Source organism: Pinus tabuliformis, chromosome 1_1, assembly GCF_031772625.1.
Source record: "Pinus tabuliformis cultivar Carrire ecotype Pingquan chromosome 1_1, CPIR1, whole genome shotgun sequence".
NCBI lineage: Eukaryota > Viridiplantae > Streptophyta > Pinopsida > Pinales > Pinaceae > Pinus > Pinus tabuliformis.
The window spans coordinates 522653485-522667272 of record NC_142297.1 but is presented as its reverse complement, the minus strand read 5'-3'; positions in this window follow the sequence as shown (position 1 = coordinate 522667272).

Here is a 13788-nt window from a genome sequence, read left to right as displayed (position 1 = left end):
GAAACCTCATGATCTTTAGCTTCATTCTCCCCCTTTGACATCAAGGGCAAAGGGTATGCTCCCCCTAAGCTCATGCTCCTCCAGATCTGCAACAAATAACCAGAAATCCACCATGAAAGAGATAGAGACATATTGCAGCTATTTCCAAGATCTCCTTCCGACCAACCTCCATAATGCCAACAATGCATTATGTGCTCCCCCTGAGCCTGTACCACCCATAAGAAGATGTTCAACAATAAGATGATGCATAAACAACCCCCAGCTTTTGCCTGAGGTATTCAAACGTGTCCCTGGGCAATGGTTTGGTGAGAATATCAGCAACTTGTTCCTTGGAAGGAACATACTCCAACTTGACTTTCTGTTCAAGCACTTGTTCCCGGAGAAAATGGTACTTGATTGGTATGTGCTTGGTTTTTGAATGCATAACAGGATTCTTTGAGATGCTGATTACACTTGTATTATCACATAAGATGGGGATTGGTGGAGTACAAGTGATTTGAAAATCTTGTAGAGTCTGCATCATCCAAAGGAGTTGTGTGCAACAAGATGCAGCAGCAACATATTCCGCTTTAGTTGTAGACAAGGCAATTGAACTATGTTTCTTGCTGAACCAAGATACCAGTCTGGAACCCATAAAGAACACACCACCACTTGTGCTTTTCCTGTCATCCACGCTTCCGGACCAATCTGCATCTGTATAAGCATGAAGAGCAAGATCTGTATCTCTAGGATACCATAAGCCATAATTTTGAGTCCCTTGAAGATATTTGAAGATTCTCTTCACTGCCTGAAGATGAGTCTCCTTCGGATTTGCCTGAAATCTTCCAACTATTCCATCTGCATGCATGATATCCGGTCGGGTACCTGTCAAATAAAGTAAACTTCCAATCATAGATCTGTAGGTTGGTTGATGTACTGCTGCAGATTCATCATTTGCACTGAGGCTACATCCTGTGACCATGGGTGTACATACTGGTTTTGCATCTTCCATGCCATATTTCTTCAAAATCTGTTTGAGGTACTTGGTTTGAGATAAAAATATTCCTCCTTTCTTTTGTTGAATTTGCAAACCAAGGAAATATGTTAGTTCTCCTAGCAAGGACATTTCAAATTCTTTCTGCATGACCGAGGCAAAGCTTTGACTCATAGCTTCTTCATTGCTGCCAAAAATAATGTCATCTACATACACAACAAGTATTAGCAATTTTTCACTTTCAACTTTTATATAAAGATTGCTATCTGCTGAACCTTTTGAGAACCCTTGTTGATGAAGATATTTGTCCAAGCGGTAGTACCAAGCCCTTGGAGCTTGTTTGAGACCGTAGAGGGAATTTTTCAATCTGCATACGAGGCTTGGATCATTCCCAAGAATAAACCCATCTGGCTGTTCAATGTGCACTTCTTCTTCCAAGTCTCCATTCAGAAAGGCTGATTTCACGTCCATTTGAAATACTTTGAAGTTTTGAAAACTTGAGAGAGCAAGGAACATTCGGATGGTCTCAAGTCTTGCAACAGGAGCAAAGGTTTCTTCAAAGTCTATTCCTTCTTGCTGTGCATATCCTTTACAAACAAGTCTGGCTTTGTTTCTGATAACTTCTCCATTTTCATTCAACTTGTTTTTGAAGACCCATTTTGTCCCCATAACGTTTTTATCTTTTGGTCTAGGAACTAGCTCCCAAGTGTTGTTCTTTTCGATCTGCTCAAGTTCTTCATCCATTGCTTTCACCCAACATTCATCTTTGCATGCCTCTTTCACATTTTGTGGTTCAGTTGAGGAGAGTAATGCCAAATAGCTTGAAGCTTCTACAACTGTTCTTCTAGTTTGTACACCTGCTTCTTTCTGTCCCATGATCTGAGATTATGGATGGTTCTTCTGAACATATCTGGATGGAGTCTTTTCTTCTATTCTTGTTTGTTCTTCTGCTTCTTCGTGAGGTTCTTCTTGAGATTCTTCTTGAGGTTCTTCTTCTTCATCATTCTGTCTTTGAGGGTAGCCTTCATCTTCTTCGATGTCTTCACGATGTATTTGCCTAGGAATGTATCCCTTCTCATCAACCACTACATCAATGCTATCAACAATTCTGCCAAGTCTTTTATTGTAGCATTTGTATGCTTTGCTATATGGAGAGTAACCAAGAAGAATACCTTCATCTTCTCTAGGTTCAAGTTTGCCAAGCTGCTCATCAGTATTCTTGATATAGCATTTGCTCCCAAATATTTTGAAGTGCTTTACCGAAGGAGTTTTACCACTCCAGAGCTCATGAGGAGTTTGAGTGCTGTTCACCCGGACATTTGTCTTGTTGAGAATAATAACCGCAGCATGTGCAGCTTCACCCCAGAAAGTTGCGGCAGTTCCTGATTCATCAAGCATAGCACGAGCCATTTTTTGAATTGTTCTGTTCATTCTTTCCACAACTCCATTTTGCTGGGGAGTTCTTGGTGTAGAAAATTCTCTTCTTATCCCATGTTCTTCACAGAAATCGAAGAATTCATTTGAAGTAAATTCCCCACCTCTGTCGGATCTGAGGCACTTAATTTTGTGACCTGATTCATTTTCAACCAAGGCTTTGAAAGATTTGAATTTTTCGAATGCTTCATCTTTGTGCCTCATAAGTCCTAACCAGACGAACCTGGAGAAGTCGTCAATGAATAGTATCAAGTATTCTTCTCCTCGAGGTGTCCTTTTTCTGAAGGGACCGCATGTATCTGTATGTACTAGCTCAAGAGGCATGCTAGCTGATCCTTCTTTCTCTGGAAAGTTAGTTCTGGTTTGTTTTCCAAACTAACATGATTTGCATATGGTGTTGTCAGGAATTTTGATATCTGGAAGATCGCGAACTGCCTGATATTTGCATGCTTTCCTTATTTGTGAGAAGCTTAGATGTCCCAACCTTCGATGCCATAACCAGTGTTCTTCATCCTTGCTTAGGTAGCATTGTTGTTGTCCTTCTTCAAATATATACAGATTATTTGGAGTTCTTTTGCCTTTGAGCACTGTTTTACCTGTATCAAGATCACGAACAAGACATCCATTTGATCTGAATATAACCTCGGTTCTTTGATCACACATCTGGCTGACACTTAGAAGATTATGCTTCAATCCATCAACATACAAAACATTTCCAGCCTTGACCTTTTCTTTTAAAGGAGAAATACCTTTTCCTTTTATAGTTGCAGGAGTATCATTTCCAAAAGAAACTTTCTTTCCCTTTTCTAAATTAGAATAAGATTCAAGTTTTTCTTTATCACCTGTCATATGTTTCGAACATCCACTGTCAATGTACCATAGATTTTCCTGTCCTTCTGCATAAAATGCTATCCCACATCTTTTTGTTTGAGGTTCCTTTATTCTCCATGTTTTGGTGCTTGTGGCTTGTTCCTTTTTCCGCTTTTGTTCCTTTTTCTCCTGAAACCTGCTCTTGCATTCAGAGTCTTCATGACCAAAATTATTGCAAATAGAACATTCAACTTCATTTTCAAGAGCCGAAAAGTTGTTATAGGTCCTTTTTGTAATTCCTGTCATACTTCTTTGTTTTTGAGCTTCCCTAGTCATGATTGTTTTATATGCAACACATTGAGCTGCTTTGTGACCAAAGTTATGGCAAGAAAAGCATTGTCCATTGAAGAAGCTTCTGCGGTTATTGAATCTACCAGCCAACTGATTGTAATTTCTATTTTCATCTATTCTTGAACCAAACTGAGAAGATTTTACCTGTGGCTGATTGTAGCTTTTGTTCACCCTTAAGATGGATTGCCCCTGATAGTTTCTGTTTGTAATTCGTCCCTGCTTTACCTGATTATCTTCATTGTTCTTCTGCTCATTTCTTCTTGCTGCATCAAGATAACTTTTTGAGGTGGATGCTTGAGAGGTTTCTCCATTATAGCCCAAACCTGTCTTGTTTAGAGGAGACCGCTGCACATTGATAATCTCATCCAAAGTTTCAGATCCTTTGACAAACTTAAGATTAATAGCTTTTGTTTTCTCAATTTCTTTTCTGAGACCAACAATTTCACCTTCTAGTTTTTCAAGATGTTTTTCCTTTTCATCAATTTGAAATTGTAGAGTATCAATGATCACATTCTTTTCTTCTATACATCTCTTGAGTCTAGTAATTTCATCATAGAGATTATCCACATCTACAGCATCCTCATAATCATCATCTTCAAATGCCATTAACAGCTTATATTTATTACCTTGTTCATCTTCATCACTGTTTGATAAGCCATCACTATCTTCTTGGGTGTAGTAGCTTTTCTTATTTGCACTTTGTTTCTTGTTCCATCTAGCAGGTTCCTTTCCTTTATCCTTGTAAGGACATTTTGCAGCATAATGACCTACTCTTCCACAAGCAAAGCATTTAAAAGGTAGCTTACCTCTGAACCTTCCAGAACCCCTTTGAAGATTTCTGACAAAGTTTGATTCTTCTTCCTCTTCTTCTGGAACATGGCTTGCTTCATAATAATCTTCTTTGCCTGATGCCTTGAAAGCAGCTTCCCTTCTGTCTGATGGACCTCCCTTTCTCATTTCATAAGCAGTTAGAATTCCATGTAGCTGAGACATAGTGAGTATTCGAAGATTTTCCTTTTCTTCTATTGCAGACACTTTAGATTCAAACTTGGGGGACAAAGATCTTAGAATCTTTTCAACTACTATAGCTTCTTTTATTTCTTCACCCAGATTTTTCATAAAATTAACAATCTCATCTACCCGAAGAAAATAATTAGCCACACTTTCATCATTATACATCTTGAGAGTCTCATACTGAATCCTGAGAGTTTGAAGTTTAGCACGCTTTACCTGTTCATCTCCTTCATAGCTTGTGACCATTTTGTCCCATATCTCTTTTGCGGATTTGAAGTGCATTACCTTCATGAATTCCGTTTGGGATATACTTCCTAATAGAGTACTGACTGCTTTTGCATTTGTTTCATACTTCTTCTTCTCAGCTGCATCTGTAGGAGTAGCTGAAGGAAAAGCGTAGCCTGTTTCTACAATGTCCCAAACTTCTGTACCAAGAGATTGAAGATATGCAGTAACTCTTACCTTCCAATAATTGAAGTTTGTCCCATCAAAAACCGGTGGCCTGATTGATGCTTCTCTCTCGTAGTTGCTCATGATGAACGATCTACCTTCAAGCGATCAAGCTTTTCTGAAGGACCTGCTCTGATACCAATTGTTGGAAATAATACTGAGAGGGGGGGTGAATCAGTATTATATAGCAATTTAACAAATCTTCCTTATTTGATCTTTTGAATTATTCTTGCATATCAGTACCATAAAATAATGAGCATGAACAAAGAAAATAGACAGTCACACCAAAGAACACAAGATGTAAGGTGGAAACCCAATGTGGGAGAAAACCACCTGCTGCAATATGTCTCTATCTTCTTTCAAATTAGAAATTATTTTACAATGATTTTGTACTGGTGCAGTCCTTTACCAGTACGCAGGCTGCAACCTGCAGAGAGCTACAACTCTCTCTCGTTTTCCAGTCTCCTCCTGGAAGGGAGCTGCAACCCCCTACTTCTTTTCATGAAGCATCAAATGATCAACAAGTATACAACAGTTACAGTCCACTACAGTTATCATATCAGTAATCACAGAACTAACCCAGAACACCTTATGAACAGAAAAATACAGTCAACAGATCATCTTAAGGCAGGGACGCAATTTTCCCTTCTGTGTCCTGCGACTGGACGCAGTTTACCTTCTGCTACTCTGCGTGCCGACGCACTGTTCCTTTCAACTGCTCTGCGTACCGGCGCACCCAACAATACTATCGCGCCGCGTCTTTCGCTTCAGGGACGCACCCAATAACACTATCGCGCCGCGTCTTTCGCTTCAGAGACGCACCTGAGCCCGGTCTGCCCTGCGTCCCCACGCAGGTCTCTCTCTACTGTACTGCGTCTCGGCGCACTTGCCCTTTACAGTACCTGCGTCTCGGCGCACTTTCCCTTCACTGAACCTGCGTCCCTTCAGATATAAATGATATGAAGACTTCAGGACTAACCCAAACAGTCAGATCTACAGATCTGATCATGCGCCATAGAGATCACAGTCCATTAGAAGATTCGCCCTCTTAGATCTGGACTAGATCTCACCAAATAAGATATTCAACCAAAGACAATGCTCAATCCAAATGAACTCCTTTGCTTTATATAGGCAAGCTCCTCCCCAAAACATGGAACAATACCACGAGCCGACACCATAGAAACACAAAACCGTCGGCTAGATACCACACAAGAAACCCCCACGTGCTTTTCTCTGCCTTGAAATGTGTGCACTGGGTGGACGCACCCCCTGAACGGCTGGCCTGCGTCCCTGGATGCAGGTTCTGCATGGTTTACCTGTGGGGACGCACTTTTTGAACAGATTGCCTGCGTCCTTCTTAATTTTTCAATAAATAGAGAGCTAATCATCAACTTTTGCTGCTGACATGAAGAATAGTGATCTACCACCTGAATGGGTTGCCATCAAGGACAACACCTGAATCATAATGCCAACAGGTAGCTTGGTTTGGGCCCTAACCCAAGAGCCTCAGCCGTTTAAAAAGGATCAGTGTTGGTTCAAAACTGGATTCATCTTCATTGATCAAAAAGTAATAGTTACATCACAAAATTGTCTGCAAAAGGAGCTCGAAAATGAGTTGAGTACAACACTGCACAAAAGTGCAAAAATAGACTATGAAATGGCTAACCTATTGAGGCCTGAAGCCTTCTAATTTATACAAGTGAGGACCCCCAATAGCCCTCCTAAACTTAAGGAACTCGGCTACCTAAAACTAGAGATAACAGCAGTCCCACTTGAGTTGCTCAGCTGCCCCTTGACCCATCGATGTGGTGGCATTTGAACTCCGAGATGCTGGTGGAGAACTCAAGGAAGGGGTAATTAATGTAGGAGACACCCCTCCTATAAGTCCACAACCCTATTTCCTCAAGTTTGGCTGCTAATTTGCTCATAAATGCCTGGTCCTTGTCCAAAAATTATCCAAAAATCTGCAATAAACATTCATTAGACTTGTGGCAAAGTGACTATCCCCATTCACTCAATTGAAATAAATATATTTAAAAACATGCACAAAACTATGGAGAATGGTGGATTGAATGGAAACAATGTGAAAAATGAGCCCATATAGTTACCCATTTCTGGGGCTCATCACCAAGCGCTAGTCTTAACTACACCGGACTTCACAAAAACCTTTATTGTAGAATGTGATGCATCAGAGATGGAATTAGTGTTGTTTTAATGCAAGAAGAAAGACCCATTTCTTTCGAAAGTCTTCCAATCAAAGGAAAGTATTTACACAAAGCTATTTATGAGAAGGAAATGTTGGCAATACTACATGCACTTAAGAAATGGCGACCCTACCTAATGGGAAGACACTTCAAGGCAAAAACAGATCATGATAGTATTAAATACTTTTTAGAACAAATATTATCTTCAGAAGAGCAACAAAAATGGGTCACAAAGAAGTTGGGTTATGAATTTGAAGAAATTCTACAAAAAAGGGAAGCAAAATGTTGTGGCAGATGCACTCTCAAGAAAGGATGAGGATGTGGAAGCATTTCTTGGCGCCATTTCTATTATCCAACCAGATTGGATAAATGAAGCAAGGGATGAATGGAGGAATGATGAGGAAGTATGAGCACTCATTCAAAATATACAACAAAATCCTAGTACATCTGATACATTTAGCTAGAAAAATGATTCGTTATGGTACAAGGATTGGTTATACCTATGTAAGAATTCACAACTCAAACAAAATATTATTAGGGAATTGCACACCTCTCCCTTAGGAGGGCACTCAGGATTTCTAAAAACCTACCATAGGGTTAAGAAGGATTTTTTTTTGGGATGGCCTTAAATCATATATTCAAAAGTCTGTGGTGGAATGTTTGGTTTTCCAACAAAATAAAGTTGAAATAATTAAGACCCCAGGACTATTATAACCTTTATCCATTCGAAGTCAACGTTGGGAGGAGGTTTCAATGGATTTTGTCACAAGTTTACCCAAGTCTGAAGGAAAGAGTGTTATGATGGTGGTAGTTGACAGACTTACCATGTATGCACACTTTTGTGCATTATCTCATCCATTTAAAGCGAGTACAGTTTATATTGCATTTATGGAAACAATTCAAAAGCTACATGGAAACCCAAATATTATTGTAAGGGACAGAGATCCCATTTTCACTGGAAATTTTTGGACATAATTATTTTCTTGTCTTGGAACTCAGTTAGCTCATAGCTCATCTTACCATCCTCAATCTGATGGGAAAACTGAGATAGTAAACAAATGTTTGTAAGGATATCTTGTTTCTTTGTATATAATAAACATACACAATGGGTCAAATGGTTGCCTATGGCTGAATGGTGGTATAACACTTCCTTCCATATTGCAACAAAAATGATCCTATTTATGGCACTTTATGGATATCATCCACCATCCATCACATCATATTTAAGTGAAAATTCTAAGGGTCAAGCACTGGAAGATCATATCGAGCATCAACAACAAGTTCTCCAAATATTAAAGGATAACCTCACCTTGGCGCAGAATAGAATGTAACAACAAGCATATCAACATCGCAGTGAAAGACATTTTGATGTAGGTGATTGAGTATTCCTATGGTTACAACCACATAAACAAATGTCCCTCAAGAAAGCTAAGAAGGATTATAAATTATTACCAAAGTATTATGGTCTATACGAGGTGTTGCAAAAGATAGGTATATGGCATACAAATTGGAGCTTCCTGTAGCTTCCCGAGTGCACCCATTTTTCCATGTTTCATGCTTAAAGAAGGTTATAGGTGACAAGCTTCCAGTTCAAACAATATTGCCGGAACTTGATGTGGAAGGAAAAATCATATTGGAACCTGAAGCAGTCAAAGAAATTGTTAGGCCCCTATACTACTAGTGTAACCCCTTATTGTTATTAGTACAACCCACTTATTATATTGATGTACCCATGTAGTGCCCATATTGTTGCTAATGTTCCCCATAGAAGCCCACTATCGTTATTATTGTGCCCTTACATTATTATTGTTATGTAGGCTCTGGTTATGTTATGACCCCTTAGACTTCTATATATAGAAAGGAGGTCTTTTCATTTGTATCATCCAAGAATTGTTCATTTATGTAATGTAAAGGAGGTTGCCCCCTCAAAGAGGCTGAATTCTAAGGCGTGGATTTATCTTTTCTATCTTTTCTTGAGCTGGTTTCATAACATTTGGTATCAAAGCTTTGGATTCTAGGGTTTCGCTGCTCCAAACAGGTCATCGTGGAATATTCCCTATAACTTTTTTTTCTGTGATGTTTCAGAAGTCGCAAAAAAAACCCATTTGAGAAGAAATTGCACTGAATCTTGGGTCTGAATGTCAGAGCTTTTCGCGCGATATTTTCAGAAATATGATCTAAGGAAGTTTGTCTTTTTGCAGACTCCTGAATTACACTCAAAACAGGTGACCTGGGGAAAATCGTCATAACTTTCTTTCTGAGCATCGGATTGAAATTTTGAAAGAAGTTACAGAAAGAGGACAGACTATAGTTTTCGTTTTTATATTTTTTAGAGTCAAAGGTTGAAGAAGTGACACGTGACACTTCATACAAGCTCATTCTACTGAAATAGTATATAATCAGGTCACTGCGGGAGATTGTGTATAACTCTTTCTTGGAGAATCCAATTTGGATCAGACTGGTGGCATTGGAAAGAGGACACAGAGAGCTACTAGAAGTAGCAATTTCAAAACTTAAATATCTACAAGTACAGAGTTACAGCCGTTTCAAGTTCGAGGTCCTAAAATCAAGAAAAGGCAAGATGAGAAAGTTTGATGGCAAGGATCCGGTAAATTGGATACTTCAGATGGAGCAATATTTTGATCTACATGGTGTACCATTGTTACAAAAGGTATGTATTGCATCTTCATATTTAGAACTAGATCAATTTTTATGGTATAAAGGGCTTTGTTCTCGTAAAAAACTTGTTACGTGGTCAATTCTCACGGAGGAAATGATAGCACATTATGAGGATACAAAGAGAAACACCTTCTTTAGAGCAACACCACAACAATTGGAAAGAGTAAAAGGGATTTGTGACATATTTGAAAGTAAAATTATGGCAACAAGGAAGTCTACCCCTCACAACTATAAACATGGGCGTGTTGTTCCTCCTAGCCTTCCACAACCTACAAGGGTTACACCACAACAATTGGAAGAAAAAAGAGAAAAAGGGCTTTGTTACAATTGTGATAGCAAATGCACTAAAGGTCATAAGTGTGCTAAGAAGAAATTATTTTACATAGAGTATGAAGAGGAGGAAGAAAAGGATCAAGAAACATCAAAAGAAGAGGATATATTCCAGGACCCGACCCCAGAGAAAGAAGAAATGAATCAGAACATGTCTTGTAAACTATTGGCAAGAATGACCACTCCTCAAACTCTCAAGACAGAAGGATATATCAAGAAGAAAAATATTCAAGAAGTGAAAGATCACATCGAGCGTCAAGAAATGAATCCAACCATATCTTGGAAAGGAATGGAAGAAATTACCACTCCTCAAAATCTAAAGATAGAAGGACATATCAAGAAGAAAAAGGTTCAAGCAATGAAACATCACATCGAGCATCAACAACAAGTTCTCCAACTTTTAAAGGATAGTGCCACTTCGGTGCAAAATCAAATGAAACAATAGGTAGATCAACATCATAGTGAAAAATGTTTTGATGTAGGCAATTGGGTATTTTTACTGCTACATCTAAAGCAAGCTATTTATGAGAAGGAAACGTTGGCAATACTACATGCACTTAAAAAATGGCGACCTTACCAAATGGGAAGACTCTTCAAGGATGAGGATGTGGAAGCATTGTTTTGTGCTATTTTTATTATCCAACCAGATTGGATAAAAAAAGTAAGGGATGAATGGAAGAAGGACATAGAAGTATGGCCACTTATTCAAAACTTGCAAAAGATCCCAATTCAAGCAATATTGCCAGATATTGAAAAGGAAGGAAAAATCATATTGGAACCTGGAGCAGTCACAGAAACAAGAACCCAACAGCTACGAAATCGATCAATTTCAGAGTATCTCATCAAGTGGAAGAACTTACCACTGAAGATTCCACATGGGAGGACAATAATTTTATACAGAAGCATCAAGAACTACTCAAGCGTTGAGGACAACACTTTTTGAAGGAGAGGGGCATGTTAGGCCCCTATACTACTAGTGTAACCCCTTATTGTTATTAGTACAACCCACTTATTATATTGATGTACCCATGTAGTGCCCATATTGTTGCTAATGTGCCCCATAGAAGCCCACTATCGTTATTATTGTGCCCTTACATTATTATTGTTATGTAGGCTCTGGTTATGTTATGACCCCTTAGACTCCTATATATGGAAAGGAGGTCTTTTCATTTGTATCATCCAAGAATTGTTCATTTATGTAATGTAAAGGAGGTTGCCCCCTCGAAGAGGCTGAATTCTAAGGCGTGGATTTATCTTTTCTATCTTTTCTTGAGCTGGTTTCATAACAGAAACAATAACTCGACAGCTATAAAATCGATCAATTTCAGAGTATGTCATCAAGTGAAAGAACTTACCCATTGAAGATTCCACATGGGAGGATGAGTATTTTATACAGAAGCATCTAGAACTACTCAAGGCTTGAGGACAACAATTTTTTGAAGGAGAGGGGCATGTTAGGTCCCTATAATACTAGTAATTCCCCCATTACTATTGTCGTTGTATCCCTTATTTTTATTGTTGTCCCCCTATTGTCCCCATATTATTATTATTGTGCCCCATAGAGTCCCACTATTATTATTTTTGTGCCTTTATATTATTATTGTTAGGTCGACTTTGGTTATATTGTTACCCTTTGGACTCCTATATATAGAAAGGAGGTTTTGTCATTTGAATCATCTAAGAATTATTCATTTGTGTAATGTAAAGGAGGTTGCCCCCTTGAAGAGGCTTATTTCTAAGGCTTTCATCTATATTTTCTATCTTTTTGTGATTTGGTTTCATAACGACCCATATTTGAATACTACCTCAACTTTAAATAAGGATTCGTGATCTTCGGAAGAAAAATTGATGATATAAACCTCTAAAGTTTCTTGAACCCATAAATCTATAGATCTAGTCAATTCAGTATCAATTTGGTGCAAAGCAGCTAAATCTACAGTAGTCCAAGTTCTACGAACTTGAAGGAGATTCCAAATCACTATCTTATTCTACAATCTTCTCAACCAATTATGTAGTTCTTCAGGACACTTGCACTAGATAATTTCATGGTGGTCAAATGCAGGTTCTGCATATAAGATTTCCTCCTTAACACACTCCAAGTTTTTATTTTTTAGTTGAGCTTGTTGTAAGATAAGTGATTCAATATTCTGATAGCACCACTCTTGGATATCGCCTTTGAGAATCCTCAACACCATGATCTAGATCCCCTCAAAGTACATAGGTCTCAAGAAAAAAAACCATTTGCTAGTGTTAAGTTTCAATTAGAAGATTGAGGGTTCAACAGTTGGTTGCCAGTAAGAGACTCTATTATAGTCTAGCGCAGTGTCAAGCCTATGATTCCTTCGCAAGGGAGAAATATCTCACTCAAGGAATGCCGAGACATTCAAGGATAACGGGGGATTAACATATAGTGCCGAGTATGGACTAACAAGTGAATTTTTCATTATTTAAAAAATGACACAACATTCACTCAATTATTAAAGAATCTTCATGTATCTAAGACTAAAGAATTAACAAAATAAAATATCAAACAATGTGTTAAACCATCATAAAAAAATTTTAAAGAGGTCATTTGAACCATAATTATTCCATACATATAAACTTACAATTTATCTGTGCAACACCTTGTTTATTAATAAGATCAAATATTTAGATTATGAATTTGTGAGAGTGCGCAAGGTCTTTTAGGAATATACCAAAGCATATTACAATACAACCCAATTACAATCAAAAGATAAAAAAGAAGCTTTAGAACTCATTCCAACAACATCTCGGCATAGGTTTCTCTCTCTTCTCTGCTCATCTCATTTCCTATAGCCTTTTATATATATTTTACTTCGATCCCACTCATCTTCTTTGGTCCACTTTGATCACTTTGATCCAACTAACTTGATTTGGTCCACTTTGACAAAATACCAGTGCTTTGGTCCATATCATCTTGATCCTTTCAAAGATAGGACTTCAGTCCTTATTCCATCGCTTTATCAAGTCCCAAGATAACCACTTCCTTCTTAAAATCATCACTTTCTTCTTTTATAATCTCGATTTCTAGCTTGTTTGATCATCTTTATTTTCCACTCCTACTGATCATTTCCACAACCTTTTTATGATAAAAACTTAATCAAAATTTACCAAAAACTAAGGAACCAACACTCATCAAAAGAAGAATTAAAATAATTCCAACCATAAAAAAGCCACCAAAAACTGGAAGATTGAATATACATCACCCTACAAGTACCTTCTGCACTCCAGAGGAATCCTCAGTTACCAACCATGGGGCCAAAGACAAAAGAACATGTATGAAGGCTCTGCCATGCAATGGACACCTGTACCACCAATGTGGCAATGACACAAACAAGTCATGAACAAGATATTCTAGAGAAATGTGTCCCCCCAACCAAATAGCCATGATGAGGGGAAAGGAAAATTCCAAAAAATCTACTCAAGAGCCCCAAACAATATGTAAATCATAGAATAATTGATATGGAAATAATTTATCATACTCAAACATGGCCTCCAACCTCAACATTAAGGAAATTAAAC